Source organism: Macrobrachium nipponense, chromosome 32 (genome assembly GCF_015104395.2).
Source record: "Macrobrachium nipponense isolate FS-2020 chromosome 32, ASM1510439v2, whole genome shotgun sequence".
Taxonomy (NCBI): domain Eukaryota; kingdom Metazoa; phylum Arthropoda; class Malacostraca; order Decapoda; family Palaemonidae; genus Macrobrachium; species Macrobrachium nipponense.
In genome coordinates, this window is record NC_061094.1 from 45,507,266 (window position 1) to 45,522,265 (window position 15,000).

The 15,000-nt window shown below is 32.9% G+C and overlaps 1 pseudogene; it reads right to left on the reverse strand.

Annotated features, from left to right (window-relative positions):
- LOC135207419 (calcitonin gene-related peptide type 1 receptor-like) overlaps window positions 1–15,000 on the reverse strand; it is a 71,943-nt pseudogene that overhangs the window by 15,913 nt on the left and 41,030 nt on the right.

Here is a 15,000-nt window from a genome sequence, read left to right on the forward strand (position 1 = left end):
TTCACGCTATTTGGCTATAAATATCTTTCTTCATATTCACTCATATTTATACAAGGCGTTTATTCATATTGTTTGGCTATGAAAATCTTTTTGCATATTCATTCATATTTATGCTAGGCATTCATTTACACTATTTGCTATAAATATCTTTCTTCATATTCATTGTCATAATTTATACGAGGCATTTATTCCCACATTGTTTGGCTATGAATATCTTTTTGCATTCATTCTTATATTTATACTAGGCATTCATTCACATTTTGTTGGGCTATGAATATCTTTCTGCATATTCATTCACATCTTCTAGCTATAACTTAATTGCTTAATAGACCTTTTATACTCATAATAAGTCACATTATTTGGCGATAAAGTTATCTTAATCTTGAATGCCATCACGAGATCTTGAACCCTTATTAAGCCAAGAACAGTCTTGCTGCCTCTCAGTCTTCATTTCTCGTCCGTCAGTGAATAATGGGCTTGATGTATAATGAATGACACTTCCGAATTTCTGAAGACAGGCTTCCACGATATAGACTGATTAATGCCGCGCCCTGGGAAAGGATATTTGGCGCGGGAAATTGCCATGGCTGAATGATTATCGTACTGGAATGCTAGATTGCCACTTTCTCCTCAGATCTCTCTGCCTCTTTCTCATACACAAACAAATACATATTTGTACACACACACACACACACACACACACACACACACACACACACACACACACACATATATATATATATATATATGTATATATATATATATATATTATATATATATATATATATATATATATCTTTCATACACAAACAAATACATATTTGTATTATATATGTAATATATTATATATATATATATATATATATATATATATATATATATATATATATATATATATATATATAGTAGAGAGAGAGAGAGATAGAAAGAAAGTAAACCAGAAGTTTCCTTCTCTCTCTCTCTCTCTCTCTCTCTCTCTCTCTTCATCGAACAAGACCCATTTTATTTCATTCACGACAAACGAATCTGTTATCAACACGACGTTTTGAGAAACTCAAAAACACCACCAACATGAAATCGACATCATTAGCAAAAAATAGTAAAGAGGGAAATATGGAATTCCCTTCGAACCCAGCGCTCACCAGCCTCATTTTCTCTGTGTCTGTCTGTCTGTCTGTCTGTCTCTCCCAGCCAGGCGGCACCATCAGCGGCAGCCACTGCTGACGCTGAATTCTTGAACGCGATTTCATGTTTTCTCTGCTGAACACAGACTCAGCAGACTGAAACTTTCATAGTGTGTCTTAAAGCGTCCGAGAGGACTTCTCTCCCCTTCAGTAATGAATCAGCCTTGTTTGGGATTACATACTATGTGTTTGCTTGCTTGCTCAGGGTATAAAACCACAGGAACACTCCCGGTTTAATGAGAGTAATTTTTTTTTATATAAATGTATGTTTGTAGATAAATTTATATATAAAAATGTGTATATTTATGTGTGTTGATGTATATGTGAATATATGTAAACACACATATATATCTCCATACTATATAACATATACTTTATCTATATAAATATATATTATATATATATATATATATATATATTTATATTATATGGATAATTCATATATCTATATATATATTAACTTATATATATGTATATATATATATATATTTATATAATATATGAATTTATATCTATAAATGTTATATAGTATATATATAATATATATATAGATATATATATATATATATATATATTTATATATATATCATATATATATATATATACATCTATATATATATATATATATATATGTTATATTATATGTATATATAATATATTATATATATATATATATATATTATATATGTATATATTATATATAGTATATAATTTTTATGTATATATTTATATATATGTACATACAAATATATATATATATAAATCCATATGTATACACATGTATATATATATATATAAGTATATATATTTTTTATGTATATATTTATATATATGTACATACAAATATATATATATATATATATATATATATATATATATATTATATATGTGTGTGTGTATGTGTCACTAATCCTAATCCACAGATTAAAAAAAAAGCCTAAAAAAATCTCATCCACAGGTCCTCTTCCTGAACCTTCTCGCCTTCACCTGAAGGTGAATGGCTGCCCATCTATCTATCTATCTGTCTATAAGGCTATCCCTTTCCTAATCTTCAGCTGGGGCTAATACCAACATACCCCTCCGTAAAAGGAAAGTGCAAGTGAAAACTGTGAGAAAAGATTTTCTTGATTTCGTCGGAAATAAAAAAGAAAAAAATAAAGGAAACGGGAAAAGAATCCTTTGTGATTCTGGGTCAGGAATTTCCGTGGAAGGTTTGCAAACAGCCTCCAGGGACAAAACATGGAAAACTGATGGCCTGGAGATTTTGAAGTGTATTTTATTATTTTATGGCTCTGTGGTTTCGATTCACTTAACTCTTGCGCACACATTTTTATTAATATTATTTTTTTTATTTATTTCTTTATTTTTGGTCTATCACAACACTCCAATTCGACTGGGTGCTATTTTTAGTGTAGGGATCCGGGTTGCATCCTGCCCCCTTAGGGAGTCCATCACTTTTCTTACTATGCGCGCTGCTTCTAGGAGCACACTCTTCTGCATGAGTCCTGGAGCTACTTCAGCCTCTAGTTTTTCCAGACTCCTTTTCAGGAACCTTGGGATTATTATTATTATTATTATTATTATTATTATTATTATTATTATTATATTCTAAGAGGTCCACAATAGTAAAATATGCTGCAAGTTCGTCTGGCGCTCGCACAAGAGAATCCCCGAGACCTTCGAGGCGAGATCCACGGCTTCGGTCAAGACCGCCCGACCATGAGAATGGCAACTCTAGGTCCGTGCCGCTATAAATACCGTTCCGCAAACTTTCTTGCTACAGTCTCTTCAAACCGACTCGTCCGAAGATGACCTACGAGAAGGTCGAAACGTCACGTAATACCAGCTATACCAGCACCAACACCAGCCCTTAATCCAAAGACGACACTGGCCTGAACTGAACTACGCTTACGGAATAATACCGGCACTGACGACGACCCTTGCTTGACCTGGACCTAATATCCTGTTCTAATAAAAGATTCCTTCAGCAGTTACAATGTTTTTGAAAATTCCCAATATGAATATTGGCCAGTTACTCAGAAATATCGCTGAGCCTGAGAAGCGAATTGTAAGGAAAATAGAAAAAACATATATAAAATCAGCTCGCTTAATTCTGCCATCCTTTTTAACAGTATTATTATTATTATTATTATTATTATTATTATTATTATTATTATTATTATTATTATTATTATTATTATTATCATTATCATTATTATTATTATTATTGTACTTAGGATGCAGACCCTCTCTCAAGCATACTTTATTAAAAGTAATGGCTACTCAGCAGGTTACACTAGTAGAGATTCTTCTCTATTTTTCGAATAGCGGCTTTTCCGTGCTACTTAGACAGGCTAGTAGAGCGCATATGGAGGTCATGATCAAATATTATTATTATTTTATTATTATTATTATTATTATTATTATTATTATTATTATTGGCTAAAGAAATTCTAAACTAGTTTTGTATATTTATGTTTATGGCTTTTTTGTTAAAAAAGTTTTAGGTTATTTACTTGATACTTTCACATAGAATACGATATCATTATTATTATTATATTATTTTTATTATTATTATGATTTCAAATTCCAGCTAAATAGTTTTGATGAAAGAATGACCACTATTAACAGTTACCATACAAGACACAAGCATTAAGAATAAGGAACTCATGGCACCCACATTGATAAAAAGTTTATTAGAAGCAGGGTATTAATTCGAAATATACGATGTCCTTCCCTTTAATGTAAGAATGATAACAGAATAAAACATATTTACTGGTTGATAATGGTTGCCCTTTAAACCCATTACCATTGTCATTCAAACTATATGAAACAAAATAAGAAACTCAAAGGGTGGTCAATTAAACTTGTAATCTTATACGAATTGAGTTTACTGGCGCATTAAATCTAAAATGCAAATTGAGTTACTAGACTAGTTTAGAAAGTTTCCAAGTTTCAGAAAATCAAGGTTGATATGGCTAATACAGTTTTAAGAAATCAACAAAAACCTCACTAACCTCCCATGTTGTTCGTGTAAGACAACGGTGAACACATCTCTATATTACAATAAAACTGTGTATGTCAGTATTGAGACCTAAATACGTCTGAGAGTGTTTGTATTTGAAGTACAACTCCATTCTTGCGTAATCCTGGTGAGAACATTTTATTACCCAGCCCTTTCCTCTTCTTGCCTTTCTTTAAAGCGTAAAAAATGTTTGTAAAAGCGTTTGCAAACTTCGTGATGCAAATGGACTTACTTCTGAAACTTGTGATACATTCTATTTTTTTATTTATTTTTTGGTGGAGGATTTATTTTAGCGGGTGTAGTCTTCTATTTATTTATTTTTTGATGGGGTGCTAGTTTAGCGGGTGGAATGGAGGGTGTGGGGCTAGGGAAGAAAAGAGAGAGAGAGAGAGAGAGAGAGAGAGAGAAGAAAGAGAGAGAGAGAGAGAGAGAGGAATCCAGATTCCTTACCTGAAGTAAAAGAAGATGAAGAGGGAGATGACCAATGCTATCAGCGAAACTGCATATCCATCTCGGTAGATATTGTTGATCAGCTGCCTTATCTGGGAGTAAAATCATAAAAAGAATATACATTTATAAATATTCATCACGAAATTAATACAAGTTTAAAATTTTTTATCGCGAGATTACCAAGGCAGGCATAAACATAATTCGAGGAATATGTGAAGGAAAATTGAGAGCTATAACCTTTCTTGCTCTGACGTTTGGCTTTGGTGTTTATAAACAGGTAAAGCTATCTTGCTTACACCAAGAGAACATCCTTAAATAAAGAATTAGTGGAAACAGTGAAAAGTGAATTCTCACTCAGGGCTTGCTTTGAAGGAATTCTGGTCAGTTGGGATATAGGATGGTTACACATACAATTATTATTTTATTTCAGTAATACAAGAGTGCTATATCTGATCCTATATGATAACATTTCCATTTATAATCAGCTCTATAGGATAGCTACATAAGATTATTATTTTCATTATTAATGCAAGAATATAATTTCTTATCTGAAAATATTGTAGTATCCAGAGTCAAGGTAATGGGTCTGCTCACGAAGCGGTACTAAAACCTATCCCCGCCCCTTGTGAAACGTCATCAGTTACAAAAGGACCATATCTTTATAAAACTATATTTACGATAACATTTTCATATAACTATTTTTTGCGATGGCGGTTTATTATATGAATTTTCCTTTCATTGCATGTTGCCGTATATTACGTTAAAGTACAAAGAATGCTCTTTCAAATGATATATAGCACATTGCAATTACGATTAATTTCAAACCCACAAGCGCGCACAGAATAAATTATCTACGCACATAAAAATGTGCAATTACTTCATCCGTCAACCTACATATATTCACGTTTCGTAGCGTAACTGACTAATGGATGATGATAGTAAGAAACTGTAAAATGGATTAGAAAGCTGATAAAATATATACTATATAATGCTATAAATAAAATTGATAGGTGTTCTAAAGAATTTTCGAGGAATTCTAGGTCAAAGACGGACCAAAATATTTAAATTTTATGTAAATATTTACCACATTTTTCTACATAATTTTTCATCTTATTACATTTTGCCATATAACATATAAAAGTACAAAGAATGCCCTTTCAATTGGTATATGACACATTAAAATTACAATTACTTTCAAACACATAATCACGCACAGAAAATATAATCCATGCACGCAAAAATTATAAAAAATTAAGCGTTCGTGGGAGATCTAAAATCTAGCCCCGCCCCTTGTGAAACGTCATCAGATACATCCATCCAGACTGACGAATAACTCTTTGTACTTTTTTTCGAAATATTATAATTGTTTGAGGCATGCATAATTAATACCTTTATGTATACATCTGTGTTATATAAACTTATGTGTTCGGAAGTATATGTGATATGAAGTGCTAATGAGAAATGCTGGAAATGTGTTTCCTGTATCATTTTCTTCATCATTTATTCCTTTGATACCTTGTATCGTATATGATGTAATTCTTATACTTTTTATATTGTTTTCTTTTTTGAGGTCAAGTCGTGCAAATGCAACTGCCATTTTTTACACTGCCTGTATCCACATTTTCTTTGTATTTATTGCATAACAATAAGTATTCTTAAGAAGATTTGGAAAATACAATTAATCTATCATTCTAACCTTTAGCATAAAAAAAATTGCTTTTCAAAGTGAGGTATGAACACAGTGACAGAACTAAATACATTTCTTAAGAATTATTTAAAATATTGATAATATTACTACCTGAAAGAGAGAGACCCTGAAAGAGAGAGGAGAGAGAGATAGAGAGAGAGAGAGAGAGAGTAGAGAGAGAGTTGTCATGTTATAAAAAATGGACTTGAAGAGACTACAGCAAACCAGTATATAGGTAAGTATATAAATAAATAAAGAATAAATATATGAAGAAAGCTGGAGTAGCTATGTGTGTTCAAACTGGTATATTTTATGCGCAATAAAACAATGCTTGGTGACTAAATGAGAGAAATGGTATTAAAAACCATCAAGCATGTGACCTCTTTACAGATTTTATCAAGATTTTATCAAAAACACCATGCGATATGGATTAAATGTATAAAAACTAAAAGTTCCTTAAGTAATTCAATGGAGAAGCACCGAAGTGTTACTCTTGTGACGTCACATTATTAGCTCCGCCACCACTGCCGAGTGAGCAGACTCAATATACTTTGAATGGTATTAAAAAACATCAAACGTGACCTCTTTAACAGATTCTGTCAAAATTTTATAAAAAAAAAAACATGTGATATAGATAGAATGTATAAAAACTAAAGGTTTCTTTAAGTAATTCAATGGAGACGCACGGGCAGTGTTACTCTTCTGACGTCACAATATTAGCTCCGCCCCCACTGCCGAGTTGAGTAGACCCTATTACTTTGACTCTGGTTGTATCAACACAACGTGCGTCTATTTTGCTTATTTATACAGTTACATAGAAAGATACCTTAACGAAAGAGAGAGAGAGAGAGAGAGAGAGAGAGAGAGAGAGAGAGAGAGAGGTTACACAGGTAGACAGGTCATTATGATCTTACCATAAGATCCTCCAGATCAATGCAGGTAGTGTAATTAGACCAGGTGAGGTTGGTTTCCGGATGCCTGAACCAGGAACCATCTTCGTTGCAAACTTTGTGGGCCATTCCTGACGTCAAGTAGAATTGATCAGTTAAGTACAATCATGAAATACATTACACCTTTAAAAAAAAATTTTCCTCCTCCGTTTTCTATTCCATTCATATAAAACGATTTTAAATAACTGCGGTCTCATTCATGTAGTGAAATTTTCATTCATGCAGATTTCGTTTTAAAGGAAAATAATCAGTTATCATATCGAGTGAGTTTAGCGTGCATATATGATTTCAATTTTAATCCCCCCCAAAACCATCATGGAACTATGCCGTTTTCAAAATGAAAAATATTGAATTAAAAGGGATTTCATAATTACGCTTAAATTAATTTATTGCATAACTCTCGGTTGATTATCCTGCTGAAATAATGTAATCACACGTCATTAGTTGTTTTGTGGCCTCGTTATGCAAAATTGATTAAAAACAATAAATGAGAAATTTGACATATGAGTTTTGATGCTGTTGATAAATGAATTTGATACACTTGATAGAGAAGCTTTTGCAAATAATAATAATAATAATAATAATAATAATAATAATAATAATAATAATAATAATAATAATAAACAAGTAGTTAAATCCGTAATGTATAAAAAGATAGTCAAATGTCAACATGTAAATAAAACTTTTGAATTACTTGAATATTTTAGTTTAGATGAACTAGTATATCAGATCTCTCTCTCTCTCCTCTCTCTCTCTCTCTCTCTCTCTCTCTCTCTCTCTCTCTCTCTCTCTGAAAAACTTGTATATCATTATAAATCTCTCTCTCTCTCTCTCTCTCTCTCTCTCTCTCTCTCTCTCTCTCTAGCTTAGAATAACTTGTATATTAGGTATAAATCTCTCTCTTTCTCTCTCTGTGTTGAAGAAAAGGGCGTCCACAGAATCACTTACTTCTGTCATCGAACCCTGTAATGAAATACGGGCAGGGAGAGAAGGCTCTCTCCCCCGCCGGAGTATCATTCCAACAGGACCACCCATCGAAGGTCCTTGGGCAGAAGAGGCGTCCTTCGGAGGAAAAAAAAATTTATAATCATACTTTTGAAAATTTTCCTTCGGAGGGGAAAAAAGAAAAAAAAATTATAATCATACTTTTGGCACTTTTTCTGTAATTCTCTTATTAGTGAATTTGGCAAATTTAGCATAAGAGTGCAAATATTGAATAACATTCTTTTGAATTTTGTAAATGCGAATTCGTAAATGTACAGAAAACAAAAATATATGGTAGTACCTTTTCAGTAATTTCGTTAATAGTGAAAAAAATCACAGAAGCCTCTCCGCATTTCGCCGAAATGTTTTCAGTTTCCAAGATAACAGAAAATAGTGAAATATCTATCGTGAGCCTCGCCTACACGAGGGAACTTTGCCTGCAAAACATTTCCAGTAAATGCTTGCAGGCAGTTGACGAATTAAGTTTACAGTTTTATGTATTACTGAACTTCTCTGAACAGCAGACACTTATCTAGAAATACTTGCAACCTACATAATTAGTATTTAAGAAGAGCATATGACTTAGGATTTCATTTCGATGACTCAGCAGGCATAGGGTATATTTAATACGTAACAGTTTGGTAAAAGTTCATACTCATTTCTTGGTTAAGTATTTTAAGGTTGAGGGTGAATTTAGAGCAACGGTCATTGGCACATCTGAATGTATATGCATATGCAAATAAAGACAAATTCCACTTAGGATTTCTGCAAGTCCTTTCGACTTCTTGTCCTTTAATTAGCAGACTGAAGAAACATGATTTTCATATTTCTTCAGTATGCTAAGTAAAGGACAAGAAATCGAAAGGCCTTGAAGAACCCCATAGTTTCCCTTTCCTACTTGGATTTTGTAATTTTTTATACATCATCGCATTCCATTTTTCGTGATTCAGTTATGCACATTACCACACACACACACACACACACACACACACACACACACACACACACATATATATATATATATATATATATATATATATATATATATATATATATATATATATATATATATATATATATATATATATATATATATATAAAGGTTTTTGCCACGAAGGAAAAAATGAAAAAGTGAGATAGCCGAGTACTTTCGGTCATGTTCAGACCCTCTTTACTAAGGCAAACTTAGTAAAGGGGGGTCTGAAGAGGACCGAAAGTACTCGGTTATCTCGCTTTTCATTTTTTCCTTCGTGGCAAAAACCTTTATTTATACATAGACATCACGTTTTATATACTTCGTGATCAAGTTATTCATATATATATATATATATATATATATATATATATATATATATATATATATATATATATATATCATTAGTCTGTGGGTAAAAATAAAAACTTACCATACGTTTAAATTTCACATTGTCTTATTTTATCTAATATATTTTTCAGATAACCCTCGAGTGGTATCTTTCTAATCAGGATATTCTTTCATACAAAGTATTTCCAAAACTCCAGCAATGGCGAAATCATAAGAAAAATGCAATTGCTTAGCAAAAGCAAGCATTATTCCTTAATGCTCGTAGCCATTAAGTAAGACTCTCTTTAAGGACGAAGTAAATCCTTGAAATATGAGAAATTTTATTTGAATTTTTGAGGCGAATGACTTTGCTATGAGCTTCCCAAACGCCAGTTGCCTATGTTCCACTTGAATAATATTCCATTCTCATACTTTCCTGTTTTCCTTTATAGCGTGAAGCTTTTAACTTTTTCTGGGAAAGATTTTCGTTCTCTGTATTTCTTTCCTATTTTTTTCTATTTTATTTGCAAGCTTACTTTCAGCTTGAGTTTTTCTTTTAATAATGGGTTCCATAAACCAATCTTTTGCTAAAGGGTTCCATAATAAAATCTTTTGATAATGGGTTCCATAATGATATCTCTTAATTATGGGTTCCATAATAAAATATTTTTATAATGGGTGCCATAATAGAATCTTTTAGCAATGAATTCCTTTATAAAATCTTTAGTAATGGTTCCATAATCCAATCTTTAGCTAATTGCTTCCACAATAAAATCTTTTGATAATGGGTTCCATAATAAACTTTTGATAATGGGTTCCATAATAAAATCTTTTAATAATAGGTATCATAATAAACTCCTTTAATGATGGGTTTTTCCATAATAAAATCTTTTGATAATGGGTTTCCATAATAAAATCTTTTAATAATGGGTTCCATAAAAATAAACTCTTTTTGATAATGGATTCAATGACAAACGCTTTTAAAAATGGGTTCCATAATAAACTCTTTTAATAATGGGTTCATAATAAACTCTTTTAATAATGGGTTCCATATATACTTTTGATAATGGGTTCTATAATAAACTTTGATAATGGGTTCCATAATAAACTCTTTTGATAATGGGTTCCATAATAAAATCTTTTAATAATGGGTTCCATTATAAACTCTTTTAATAATGGATTCCATAATAAAATCTTTCAATAATGGGTCCTTAATAAATAAAATTTTCCAAGTTCATATTTTTTTGTTCTTGTATGACAGGTATTTTAGATTTCTCGGTTCAAATGTTGTATAGTTACAGCTTATAAAAAAAATATTATCTATCATTATTTTGTTTTGTTTTTGATAAAGCACTAAAAATTTCCGACAAGGGTCAACAATCATTAGAATTCATACTATGATTTTCAACGTCTATTCAAATATGAGAGAGAGCATATGCAAAAAAAAAGAAGATAGATTGAATAGGAAAAACCAAAACTTCGTTATCCTTAAGAAATATGATCCACCAAAATCACTATTTTAAATGATGTTGCTCTGTGGTTTCTCAATCCACAAAAGCTTTTGCATTATTCTCTTTCTTCTCTGTCAGATCTCCTATTATTTTTAATTCACAATTAGTTTCAATAATTCAATTTCTCTTCACTACTGAATCTACTCACCGTCTTTCTCTCTATCTTATCATCTCGCCCTGCTTCCTCCTCCTCCTCCTCCTTCTCCTCTTCCTATGTTCCTTCCTTCTTGTAAGGTAATGAAGGGACACATTCCTTGTTGATACTCACGTGAAGACATTAAGCTAATAATAGACCTTTCTTTCTGAGAGCTGACACTCATCCAGCGACAAATGAGTGTTATTTGGACAACCTACACTATTCTGATATTTTTCTTAGGTGTCCAGCGATGCATGCCACTTCAATATTTGCTAAAATAACTTTTGATGTTTTCTGAACTGCTAGAATCACCGAATGTGCTATCCAAGCCATCAGAAAACAGTCGCTGTTGACGCATGCGCCAGCGCAGATCATTATACTTCCAGCTCAGGGCGTCTTTTCATTCATCCATATTCTATGGTCTTTCCCGTTCGTTGCTTTGCATCAACGTTCATTCTTTCAGCTGACTATTATGTTGCTTATCTTGCTTTCCAGGAACTAAGAACGGGGAGCTATTATCTCCTGAACCTTCTCTGAAAACAATCTTGCTGTTCTAAGCCTTCGCTGTAAGTCAGTTTTTGTGCGGCAAAATACCGTAGAATTGTTCAACTTTGGAATTAATTCTCGTATAATGTATACGTTATTTTTCTGAGTGTGTGACATATTATGCTCTATTTATACATCAGAATGAAACTGGCAAAAGGAGTGGTGAAGATATGAAAGTGAAGGTTATAACAATTGTCAATTTTTTGCAATTATAGGACTAATGTTTCCTAATGTTTTCTCTCTTTCCCGCCTTTGTCTTTCGAGGCAAATAATTCTCGTTCCGTTTGACAACAGAGGACGTACAAATGATACAGAGAGAGAGAGAGAGAGAGAGAGAGAGAAGAGGTGGGATGGAGCGTAGGAGGTATACATATTAAGACGAATCCCTCTTGTTTTCCCGCCGATAAATTAAAGAAGAAAAACACGAAGGAACTGCACTTGTAAACGAAGAGGAATATTCTAAGGCTAGATTTATAACCATTGGCTTAACTACGTCGAGTCTGACTCTCGAGGGAATGAAATATTATATCCTCCTGGAAACTGGGTTTCCGTAGCTCTCTTATCCTCCGCTAAATTCAGCCTCCGTCTTCCAGGATTTAGGATACCGAGCGTTATGTCAAATGAGATAGCCTCCGGCGTCTGGGCTTCCAAAACAACATAAAACTCCGTCGGACTGATATTAGAGATTTTTCCTCGTATTTGATATTTGGGTCCCATTATTTGCTTAGAGTTTCCATCCTTTTTATTGGGAGAAAGTTTGTTATTGAAAGATTATATTAGATTTTATGTAATCGATGCACGGGCTATTATTCAAAGATTCTTGTCTGATTATTTGATTTTTTATGAATACACAAGACAGATACCCATAGGTAGAAAATATCCAACGATCATAAATTACGAACCATGAAATATATATATATATATATATATATATATATATATATTATATATATATATATATATATATATATATATATAGATATATATATATATAATATTACAGATCGTAATTTACAATCGTTGGATATTTTTTCCTATAGAAAACAATCTTGTGTAATCAGAAAAATACAACAATTTTATATATATATATATATACATATATATATATATATATATATATATATATATATATATATCTATATATATATATATATATATATATTTGGCCTGCCTGATGGTACTACAGTAACGATTACTCAACAGCATACCTCGGTGGAATACTCTTCCACACGCTCAATGAATATAGGTAAGGCCTATGTGATCATTAGTTCGTCAGTTGAATTAGGTCTGTAGAGCAGATATCCCTTCCAGCGGCGTGGGTTCAAGTTATGGGGATATTTGGGGGCTCAGATTGAAGGTTTTATTCACTGGATCTGGTAGGGCAGAACATTTGCTGCTTTGAAGGGAGGTTCATTTATCTGTACGTAGCCTTTCGGTATGACTCCTTTTCCTATGTCATAACGCTTTGACTTCTTTCCAAATTCACAATTTCATTACAATTTCATTGTTTATCGTCGTTTAGCTGTTAATTTTACGTGGCTAAATACTCTTATTATCTATGGATTTGATCGTTTCTAAAGCTGAACTGCGAAAAAGCAACCAATTATTGAGTCGTCACTACTTTGAGGTGTCAAGTCATTTTCTTAGATCTAAATTGAGATTTCTCTTCATTTGAATATTTTTCATTGATTTGTGTGTGTGCGTGTTTCTGCGGATATGTTGCAGCAAGACTGTGAAACCAGGGATTTCACGAAATCCCCGAAATATGCAGGGAAATCGTGAAATCACCAGAGGGGCTAGACTAAACACGGCGAAACAGTGTAAGTTCAGTGCTAGTATACCCTTGGGTATCAAATGTTCCAAAGTGAATTGTGATTTCACGAATTCCCTGAAAATTTCAGGGATTTCGTGAAATTCTTGAAATTTTCAGGGAAATCGTGAAATCACCCATTCACTTTGGAACATTTGATCCCAAAGTAGCTAGTACTAAACAGGGCGAAACAGTGAAACAGTGTTAGTACTATAGTAGATTCACATCAACCGTGCATTTGATGTCTAGGCCAATCCCTTACGACGCTCCTGATTGGCTGGAAACTCTTAGTCTCTCGAGGGAGTTCACATAGGCCGGATGTATGTTCCACCTCTCCTGAAAGACGTATCTCTCAGGAGAGGTGGCACATAGAACCTACCCATGTGAACTCTCTCGAGAGACTGGAAGTTCCCAGCCGGGGCCAGCCCTGTGATTGACTTATCAACAGCCAATCAGGAGCGTTGTTAGGGACTGGCCTAGACATCAAATGCGCGGTTGATGTGAATCTACTATAGTACTAAGCACTGTTTCAATGTTTCGCCATGTTTAGTACCAGCTCCTCTGGGATCAGATGTTCCTAAGTGAATTGGTGATTTCACGAATTCCCTGAAAATTTCAGGGATTTCATGAAATCCCTGGTTTCACATCTTACCATAACTTACTCGTATATGAACTTATGCAGTCAGATTAAAGCTCTAAAGGTTTCACATGTTTATCGTAGAAATAAATTCTTTCTCGATTTCCCTGAAAATTTCAGGGATACGTGAAATGCCTGGTTTCCCAATCTTACCGTAACGTTCTAAAGGTTTCAAATAATGTTTATCGTAGAAATAAATTCTCTTCCGCGGCTCTTTCGAAAGGAAAACCGATCCTTATTGGCAATGACGTCATAGTCTTGTCCGCCTTCTCTGATTCCAAGTGAGACTCTTTATCAACACAGTATTGTATTTTATTCAATGTGAAGCATTTGACAGATACTGAGAGCATTCGGTGTATTTATTTCGTATTTGTCTCACCCAAGTTTCATTGTTTATTGCAAGTTTTTATAACAAATTGTTCAATTTTCAAACGATTATTTACATAGATATTTTACTTGATCAAGTCAGGAATGGAAGGGACTTTGATGCGGGAAAAATAAGATTAATTATGCCATGTCTAAGCTTAGGTCAATCAAGCCCATCTTCATCAATGCTCCACTACCTGTATTTATTACTCCTTGAAAAATAAAATAAGACTTCATATAATCTAGACTTCCGATGAATACTTCTTCCATTGTAATGCCAAGCTTTGGAATTCTCTTCAGTCTTGCTTTTTCCCTGGAATTTTCAAAATGTGAATCTGTGACCTCCAAAATAGCTAATTTCAATGAAACTACTGACAAGTTTCGGAATTCTCTTCCATCTTGCTGTTTCCC